The 9,646-nt window shown below is 40.7% G+C and overlaps 1 long non-coding RNA gene across 1 annotated transcript; it reads right to left on the reverse strand.

Moving 5' to 3' along the window:
- Positions 1 to 1,576: 1,576 nt before the first annotated feature.
- On the reverse strand, positions 1,577 to 7,989 carry LOC308303407. The gene is made up of 3 exons (XR_013962987.1): positions 7,956 to 7,989; positions 5,797 to 5,878; positions 1,577 to 2,373 (listed from the first exon to the last, which is right to left on the reverse strand). It is a non-coding gene; the product is annotated as an uncharacterized lncRNA (long non-coding RNA).
- Between the last annotated feature and the right edge of the window lie 1,657 nt (positions 7,990 to 9,646).

Raw genomic sequence — 9,646 nt, forward strand, 5'->3', positions numbered from 1 at the left:
TTACATTTTCCGACTATAACAAATCATTGACAAACGTACTCCCCAAAACTCAGAAACACTTCATTTATTGGCGTTATACATTCAAACGAAAATAAAAAATATTCATATATATATATATATATATATATATTTAATATAGAGCTAATAAGCAAGATACAAGTTTAAAACAAAATACAGAAGTTTTCTGTGTGGCATATTATGTACAAGGCGTGATTTTGAATACTATACAGTGTGTATCCATAGCTGCACAGGTGTCAATGGATGTGTATTCTTCACTCAGTCGAGGCACAACGACTACTGTATTTCAAAGACAAAAGGTTTCAGTGAGAGGTCAGGGAATTGGGCCAAGTGCTTCAGGACAGCCATTTACAGTTAGAAAAAGGTTTCAGTCTCAACATCTAAACAGTAGGACTCGCAAAGGCAAAGCTTATGTTTTCCACACACTAAAGCAGGGGTCTTCAACGTTTTCAGGCCAAGGACCCCTTAGTTGAGAGAGAGAGAGAGATGAAGCAGGGACCCCCCACAACCTTTTCAGAGATTCCATATAGTTTCATCGTTTGACGGCACGATCATCAGTGTATTTTGGATTCATGTCAATTTGAGTTTTCAGATATTTAACCACTTGAACCGTCAATACTTGAAAAAGTTGACATTTCACTGTGTACTTAGTCTGCTCTTTTTCCCCTCTACACCAAACCTTTTTGCCAAAAATAGCCGATCTACAAGCTCACAACGCCTCGCAGCGCGAGGCGTTGTGAGCTTGTAGATCTGCTATTTTTGGCAAAAGAAAGTTCTCAGAATATTGACACTAGGGTTCAAGTGGTTAACATAAAACAGGAGAAAAAAACTTTCTATCACTCAAAGTTTTGGAGGACCCCCTGTAGTGACTCTGAGGACCCCCTGGGGGTCCCGGACCCCCTGTTGAAGACCCCTGCACTAAAGCATAAAAGGGGGAAAATGAGGCAAACCATTCCGGGAGTTCAAATTACCATACAGTCATGCAAAGCCCTAAATAGTGTCACTTTTAAGAGATACATCCTTAAACACTGATCCCAGAACTATGAGGAAACAGAAAGTTCTATAGTGTGATGCAAGTAATATATAGAGAAAACATCAGTAGCGAGTTCAGAGTTTGTCGTTTGTTCTACCATATTCGTCGTTGTCGGGTGGAAACCTTGTATGTCCAAAACCGTTCGTTTTGCATTTATCATTTTAAAAATGATTCAACTAGTGAAAACAGCCGATCTACAAGCACACAACGCCTCGCGGTGCGAGGCGTTGTGTGCTTGTAGATCTGCTGTTTTCACTACTTTTGTGCGACGTCCTTGTATGATGAAGCAGGGCTTTACTTTGCGAAAGAACGTACACATTTGAAACTTGGAGATACGAGGTTTCCACCCTACAACGACGATATTCAACAGAAGCCAAAAAGTTTGTTTGCACTGTAACAAATAGTTGGGTTGAAGTCACCACACCATTGAGACGAAAAACAAAATAAAGAAAACGGCTTCCTCAAGTAGTCAAGTGATAAGTGCAACACCCCACCCCTTCCCCATCCCATCTCCACACACAGGCACTCAAAATAATGTTAAAAAAAAAACTCTCATACGTCATTAAAACAAGCGTCACATTGTTGAATATCAAATCAAAACCAAAGATAATAGTACAGCAGATGCCCCAACAATCAACGGCAAACCATACTCTTCCACATATCCAGTAGTTATGTACAACATAACCGGCGCAACATAAAAATCATTCGATAAAGAAATCATTGTAACCCAAACAATAAAATACAGCAGATAGTCTATGAATTCCTATTGGGAAATATATATTATTTATACTGTGTATTGCTATCTGTTTTGGCATTTGGGGGGGATGGAAAAGAATACAATTAAAATGCTGTTAAGCCCTCTCAAAAGGTAACACAGCTGAAGTGTGACAGTTCACCATCGTGGACCGGTTCCACGTAAAGGAAATTACTCAAGAAATCTATTACACAAAATCGATTTAATAATGTAAACACAATATGAAGAGACTATTTTAGGACCAAAAACAACTACAATCCTCCACAGGGAACAGGATTGAAGCCAGTCTATATTTAGATTTAGTATTTATAGACATTGTACATTATCCTTTGTGCGTCTCCTCATTGATCATATTCACACATATTCGAGGGTTCTCCAACCCCCGAATATGATGCCATAGGAAAATGATGTGTGAATATGACCTTAACCATTTTGACCAAAAAGCAAGGCTAGCAAAGAACAGAGTGTGAAGAAAAACTTCAGACTCCCCCCAAAATTAAATCTTCCTGGAATCTTTTGCCTCAAAGAGCTTCATGCGTTCCTGCACAGTTAGTCCCTCTTTTAGGCTCTACAGGGGGGAAAAAAGAAAGTATTTTATTTATATTTGACTGATAAGGACTTTCATAGTCAGAGAAGAGCTTTAAAAAAACAAGACAAGTGATGTTAGTCATCTATTTTAGGCAAATGTATGATCACTGGAACAAAGCACATGTTTACCGTAATAATTATATGAACCCATCCTATACCAACCCATTCAGAACGGGTACACTTTATTGTGTATCATTATTTTATGCTTTAACTATTGAAAAATAGCAGATATACAAGCTCACAGCGTGGCACCGAGTGCCGCGCTGCGAGCTTGTATATCTGCTATTTTTGAAAAATCGCGAAAATTCGAATTTTGACCCCATTCTATAATGGGTTAAGAAAACAACACCCTTAGAACAAATGGTGCATCAATCAACAGAACACGTCATGTACATTTCAAGGAGTACATTCACTGCCGTTGTGCTGAGAAAAATGTTAATGACGACAACAACAGTAGATTAAAGTCCACTCAGTTGGTGCAGGAAATTGAGGAAAACAGTGATGTTATAGTCGTGCAAGTTACTGTAGAAACACAGACAAAGTAACAACAAACAATCACAAGACTAAATGACCGACAAAACCAAAGACAGCCATTCACAAAGTTAATTCACACATACAGGGTACAAAGCCATAACGGCCTTCTAAATCCTGACCTAAATTTTCAGAAAAACTTCAAATACTTATTCAAAAATGACTATATATATATATATATATATATATATATGTTACAGTATGTTCAAGAAACCAGTAAAAGTTGTCAAGGAGCACTCGTTTTGACGTTCACCACACACTAATCACCACCAGATGGCGACGTCAGCCACTGGATAAGAGAGTTACGTCACGCTTTGAACTCGCCGCAGACCGGAAGTGTTTACTCTTTATTTACTAGCCTAGCCTAGCCTAGCCTAGCCTAGCCTAGCCTAGCCTAGCCTAGCCTAGCCTAGCCATTAGCTCCATTGTAGTCACTTGGACAGGGCGTTTAACGTGCGCTTGCCCAGGCCTTACGGCCTGGGCATAAATATAACGATTGCATTCACCACGGCTTCGTAACTCGCGCGGCCGGCGCTCTTCGCGGCCACTCGCGCCTGCGGCGCTCGGGGGCGAAGAGCAGGACCAAGGTCCGCTGGCCTTCGCGCCGCTTGGGGCTTCGTGGACCCAGGGGGGCCTCGTAACTCGTTTGGGCTTCGTGGATACAGGGGGGCTTCGGTAGCCGCTCGCAGTGTCGTGGACAATAGAGCGGCGCACCGCCTGGAGTACGTTGTATTGGCGACCGCTTGCTCCGCCCCGTGCCGCACCACGAGTGCTCCGCGTCTCGAATGTGCTGTTTCTCTAATATACTATGACATATATATATATATATAATATATATATATATAGTTGTCGGGTGGAAACCTTGAATGTCCAAAATAATATATTTTTTTAAATTATTAAAAATCGTGAAAATAGTTTATGAAACAACTTGCAAATTTGAAACTTGGGGATATGAGGTTTCTGCCCGACAGTGACGATATGTTTCTATATAGGGTGCGTTCGGAAACGCGCACCGGGTGTGCGCTCAGTGTGGCTTATTTACGAACGACCAGTTAAGCTCTGAACTGAAGGTAAACTGGCTAACGCAACGTTGCTATTGAAAGGAGATGTAATTCATAACATCGGCATACCTGCTGTTAGTTTACACGTTGATGCGTGTGAAACTATCAAGCCCAAACGAACAATTAAGCTGCAAATGCTGCATTTTGTGGTCATCTCCTCCATTGTTCACAGCTGAGAAGCGCTCGAGACACGGCCATGAAAACCAACCAATCAAAACACCGCACTGCCGCACCACACTGTCAAACCCCATCTTCTGAGTAGGGTCGGTCGGTGCGCGCACTCAGCACACCCGGCGCGCCGCACACTGGATTTCCGAACGACAACGCACCAAGTGCACCGAAAAAACAAACGACAACATGGCGCATTTCCGAACGCACCCAATAGGAATTGAAAGGTACTGTATATTGTAGTTACAAATAGGGGTTCCTGTCCTAAATGGGTTAACTACTGTATGGTGTCTATAGTTCTAGTTCAGGGGCAGGCAACTTTGATGATGGTGAGGGCCACTATATTTCCACCTTCACTCCAGAGGGCCACATTGCATATTGCTACGTCCTACTTTGTCATTTTAGTATCTCATACAAAAGAAGCAAAAATATCAGATCTACAAGCTCAAAACGCATCGCGCTGCGATGCGTTTTGAGCTTGTAGATCATCTTTTTTGGCTTCTTTTGAATTGGAATCCTGAATTATTTTTTGTTCTTTTTTAATTGGAATCCTAAAATGTAACATTTTGATTTAATTTCAAACGCATTTAGTTATAGACTCATGTTAACTTTATGAACCTAAAATACAAATACATTGGACATTGGACAAAAATACATTTTAATACTACTATACTAGTCATTAAGCGACTAATATAGACTGACGGAATTAAAGCAGGTCATGTTTGGAATTGTAACAGCTGAAATCAATAATATATCAGTATTCTGGTATTAACCTGTGGCGCGCATTAAGTGAATGTGGGGGCCGCATGTGGCCCCCGGGCCGCCAGTTGCCCAAGTATGATCTAGTTAGTAGTTATATCCACGGACAAAACGCTGGGGGCAGGTTGACTACAACTATAGAAAAGATGTCTAGGAACACATTGCCTCTGGACATAGCGCATACTGTTCTTCTGTACGGAAATTCACGTGAACAAGTCAAAAGTTACCTGGTGGGTTTTCATCATAGGGCGGAGTAGTTTTCAGGTTATAAATAAGTGTTGTCCAATAAGTGTTTTGCCTGACATGGAAACTACTAATGACTTTTAACAGTCTTACTGCCAGATTTATTATTTATTTATTGGGGCTGGTGCCAGCAAAAAGCAGCTTACCTTTGCGATGTTATAGAAAAAGATCTATTCATTTTTTATTGTTTTATTTGTATTTATTATATGTGTACTTTGGCCTAGCTGGCGGCAGAAGGCAGCCTTATGCAAAGAATGGAATGGAATTGGCCCGTTCCGCTTGCCGTGGTCCAATACATAGCAATGCATAGGTCCACAGTGAACAGCCAGGAAGTGAATTGGACAACCATTGATGTTTACGTGTGGTGGAGATTTGAAAGCAGCATTACGGGAGATGGTTTTACTGTACACACCCGAGCTACCCCTCATCAGCTTACAGACATCAAAACAAGGTAAAAAAGAACGAGCCGTATTGGCAACGCGCCGCCGTCAAAATTGGGGCGAACGGGAACGTCCGAAGCAGTAGAAGAGTTAAAGGTAATGCAAAAGAAATTGGTGGCGAAGGAAGGAGGGTTGTGGTGTTAAGGGAACTCATGCAATGTGGAGTAGGGCATGCTCGCCCTAAGGCCATGCTATACCTACAGCATATCTTGGGACAGGGAAGGGAGGGGGAGTCACCCCACAATGGGAGTCAGCTATCCAATGAAACTTGTTCAGTGACAGACTGCCGGACAAAAAAACAAACAAACACACACACAGGTGACAATGCATGAAAATCACTTTGACTTACAGTACTGTACTTGCCAACACTGAATACACACACATATACACACATAACTACATGTACTATGAAACTGTCTTTCACAAAAACACAGACATATTCAAGTTCGACTCAACAATGTACAAAATGTCATTGAATTCAAGTAGGGCTGCAACAAACAGATTAACCAACTCATCTCTTATATTTACAACACTTAAATTTAACTTAAGATTTAACTCAATATAGTTCCATTTGATAAGCTAGCCTAAATCCATTGCACGCATTTGTTTTGCACAAAAAACATTCCTTGGGCTACAAATGGCCCCAGAAAACCCCCACAAAACTGTGAGGACTCACTTTTCATCACTAAACCATCGTTTTCTGGGGCCATTTGTAGCCCAAGGAATGTTTTTTTGTGCAAAACAAATGCTTGCAATGGATTCAGCATCATGACAAACCCCTAGTCATACCCCTCACATCCTACTTAAATGCCCAGAAAAAAAAGAAAAAATATTTTTTCTGGGTATTTTCCTCTTGTATAGAAAGTCGAAGGGAGCCCAACTTGATTTGGCCGCTGTGGCAACCCCGAAGATCGCCGACTCGGGCGCCCTAGCTAAATCATTAGAGCAAGCCCTGGGCTACATCTGTGCAAAATTTGGCGCTTTTAGACTGATTAGCACAAATTACCATTCTATCTCCCTAAGGCCTCCGACTAGCACGGATGCTTTCTTTTCAGGTGCTCACGCACGTCATGACGAGTCAGACTGCTCTTGCATATTTTGCCTGCTACAATATTTTGGTTGGGTCTTATATGATCATTTGGACCAAATACAAAGTCGACACCACAATTGCAATTGTGATTTATTTTTGTATTCATCGTTATTATTATGCCAAATCTCTTTTACAATTTCTGTCATGGTCATAGGTTGTATGTTTAACCCATTTAGAACGGGTACACATTATAGTGTATTATTATTTAATTTTTTCAAAAATAGCAGATCTACAAGCTCGCAGCGCGGCACTCGGTGCCGCGCTGTGAGCTTGTATATCTGCTATTTTTCAGCATAAAATATCTGCTATTTTTCAAGCATAAAATAATAATACACTATGTGTACCCGTTCTAAATGGGTTAATGCCACCTAAACTTAGTATAGTAGTTGTCCAACTCTCAAGTCAAGTATGAGAATCCAAACGCTCGAACCAAGAGACCAATGAATCCCACCATGTTTTCCCATGTAAGTGGCAGATGGGTGGACCAACTATGAGTAGCAGATTGCAGAATATAATACTAGCTTTACAGTTCAGGCCATAATAAATGATGCAGAATATTATGGATTTCTTTAAGACACAACATGACTCTTGCATTCACCCTGGACCGATATAAATCAAACAAATAATCAGATCATTTGAATTGTGGGAGGTTTTCATGTTGTCATGTTGTGAATGTGAGAGGCTGGGTGTGAACTACGTGAGCTACATACAGACCCAATGCTCTGCGTTTCTGTGTTTTCGCTCATTGGCCAAATTGTCGGTGCATCGCTATTGATAACGTTCCCAGACTTAAAAAAAAGACACCTTTTAAGATTTATTTTCTGGGCTTTTTTTATGCCTTTAATGATAAATAGACAGGAAATGGGGGGTGACTTGCAGCAAAGGTCGCCAAGATCGGGACTCGAACGCGCAACGCCCTGTCAGGCTACTGAGCCTAGGTGCCTGGACCACTGTGCCAGCGGCCCAGGCCGAAAGACACTTTTTAATTAACTTAAATTTATTTTTTTTGTAAAAAAAATCAAAATACAAAAAATAAAATAAAGAAAAACTATTTGGTATTGGTCACAAATCACCATACTATACATGATACAATCTAATTACTTTTCAAGGTTACAGTACATGCGGTCAAGCATTTCAGTGCCAAGACACAGCTCTCTAAAGTAATTCTTTATTCATTTTGTCAACTCAAATAGTTGTCTACTGTGAAAGGTGATACCTTTGCCTTCAAGGGAGGAGGAGTATTTAAGCTTCAAATAAACCCGTCTCTTACCTTTGATCTTTCACCTCGAGTCTGCCTGGAGATCATTGACCGTTTTTTCAGGAAGTCTGGATTGCTTTTCGATTTCATGATGTCTAAAAAAAAATAAGAAAACAAAACAAAGCAGCAGCTTAATGTAGTAGAATAAAACTACAGTGCCAGAATGGAATACCAGAACCTGTTCTTTGACCATTTTCCCTTTACAAGTTGTAAATACTGAATAATGCAAATAGGCCTTCACATTAACCCATTTTATGCCTTAACTATTAAAAAAGCAGATATACAAGCTCGAGTGCCGCGCTGCGAGCTTGTAGATCTGCTATTTTTGGAAAAATCGTGAACATTAGAATTTTGACCCGATTTTGACCCGATTCTACAAGTGTCTTCTAAATCCTTCTAAGGTGTTTTGAAAAACCCGTTTCTACGTCAGTGGTTCTCAAACTATTTCATGCCAAGGACCCCTAGAATTATATGTATTTGGCCGCCGACCCCCGTCTCAAAATATTTTGTATCAGGGACCCCCCCCAGAAGCAAATATTTGAGTTACAAATGTTCACTTTAAAAATTTGATTTGCAAAAATGTTCATGATTTTTCAAAAATAGCAGATCCACAAGCTCACATCGCGGCACTCGGTGCCGCGCTGTGAGCTTGTATATCTGCTATTTTTCAATAGTTAAAGCATTAAATAACTCTAGGCTTAAACGGTGACATGATAACATCGTTCTACTGACCATATCCAGGAGTGACGCCTCCATCCACCGCCCTCTCTCCCAGCTCTTCTGTGGCAACGAGGAGCTTGTCCTTCAGCTTGCTGATGTCACAGTCAGCCTTTGCTTTCACAATGCTGAGTTCTGTGTAGATGTCTTTATATCTGTCTGTGGCATATTTCTTATCCTGGAAAAGGGTTACATTAAACACCAGCTGAGTTATAACACATTTAGGCCTGAACACATTATGACGCAATATTTTATGCTTTAAATATAAAAAAAAAATAGCAGATATACAAGCTCAAGCTGCGAGCTTGTAGATATCTGCTATTTTTGAAAAATCGTGAAAATTAGAATTTTGACCCGATTCTATAAGTGTCTTTTGAATCCTTCTAAGATTTTTGGAAAAAACCCTATGTTTCTATGTCAGCAATCTGGCTTAGCCATCGTCAAAGAAAAGGTCCTTTTCACTTAACTGGAGCTCAGTTAGTCTGTTCTTGAGAGACTGCTATGTCAGTGGTGCTCAAACCTTTTGTGAAGGACCCCCAAAATGATATTTATTTGGCCACGGACCCCCATTTCAAAATATATAGTTCCAGGGACCACCCAGAAGCAAAGTTTGAGTTACAGACGTTCGCTTTGAAAATACATATATTCAAAGATTTGCACACATTTTCACGACTTTTTCAAAAATAGCAGATCTACAAGCTCGCAGCGCGGCACTCGGTGCCGCGCTGTGAGCTTGTATATCTGCTATTTTTTTTCTTCTCTGAGGTGGTACTTGGTGTAAAAGGGTTGAGAACCACTGGCTTAGTTAATTTAGAATATTATAACTAAATACAATCTTTGTGACAAAACATTACAGCATTATTTTCATTCCTCTCACCCTCAGTCTGGTTCTGCCTGTTCCTCACGCTGCTTCTGTTTGAAGTTCATGACACCATGGTGCATCACCTCCTCTCCTCTCCTCTCCTCACGAGGCACGTTGACCCACG

This window comes from Nannobrachium achirus (genome assembly GCF_963921795.1).
Source record: "Nannobrachium achirus genome assembly, chromosome: 18".
Classification (NCBI taxonomy): Eukaryota; Metazoa; Chordata; class Actinopteri; order Myctophiformes; family Myctophidae; genus Nannobrachium; species Nannobrachium achirus.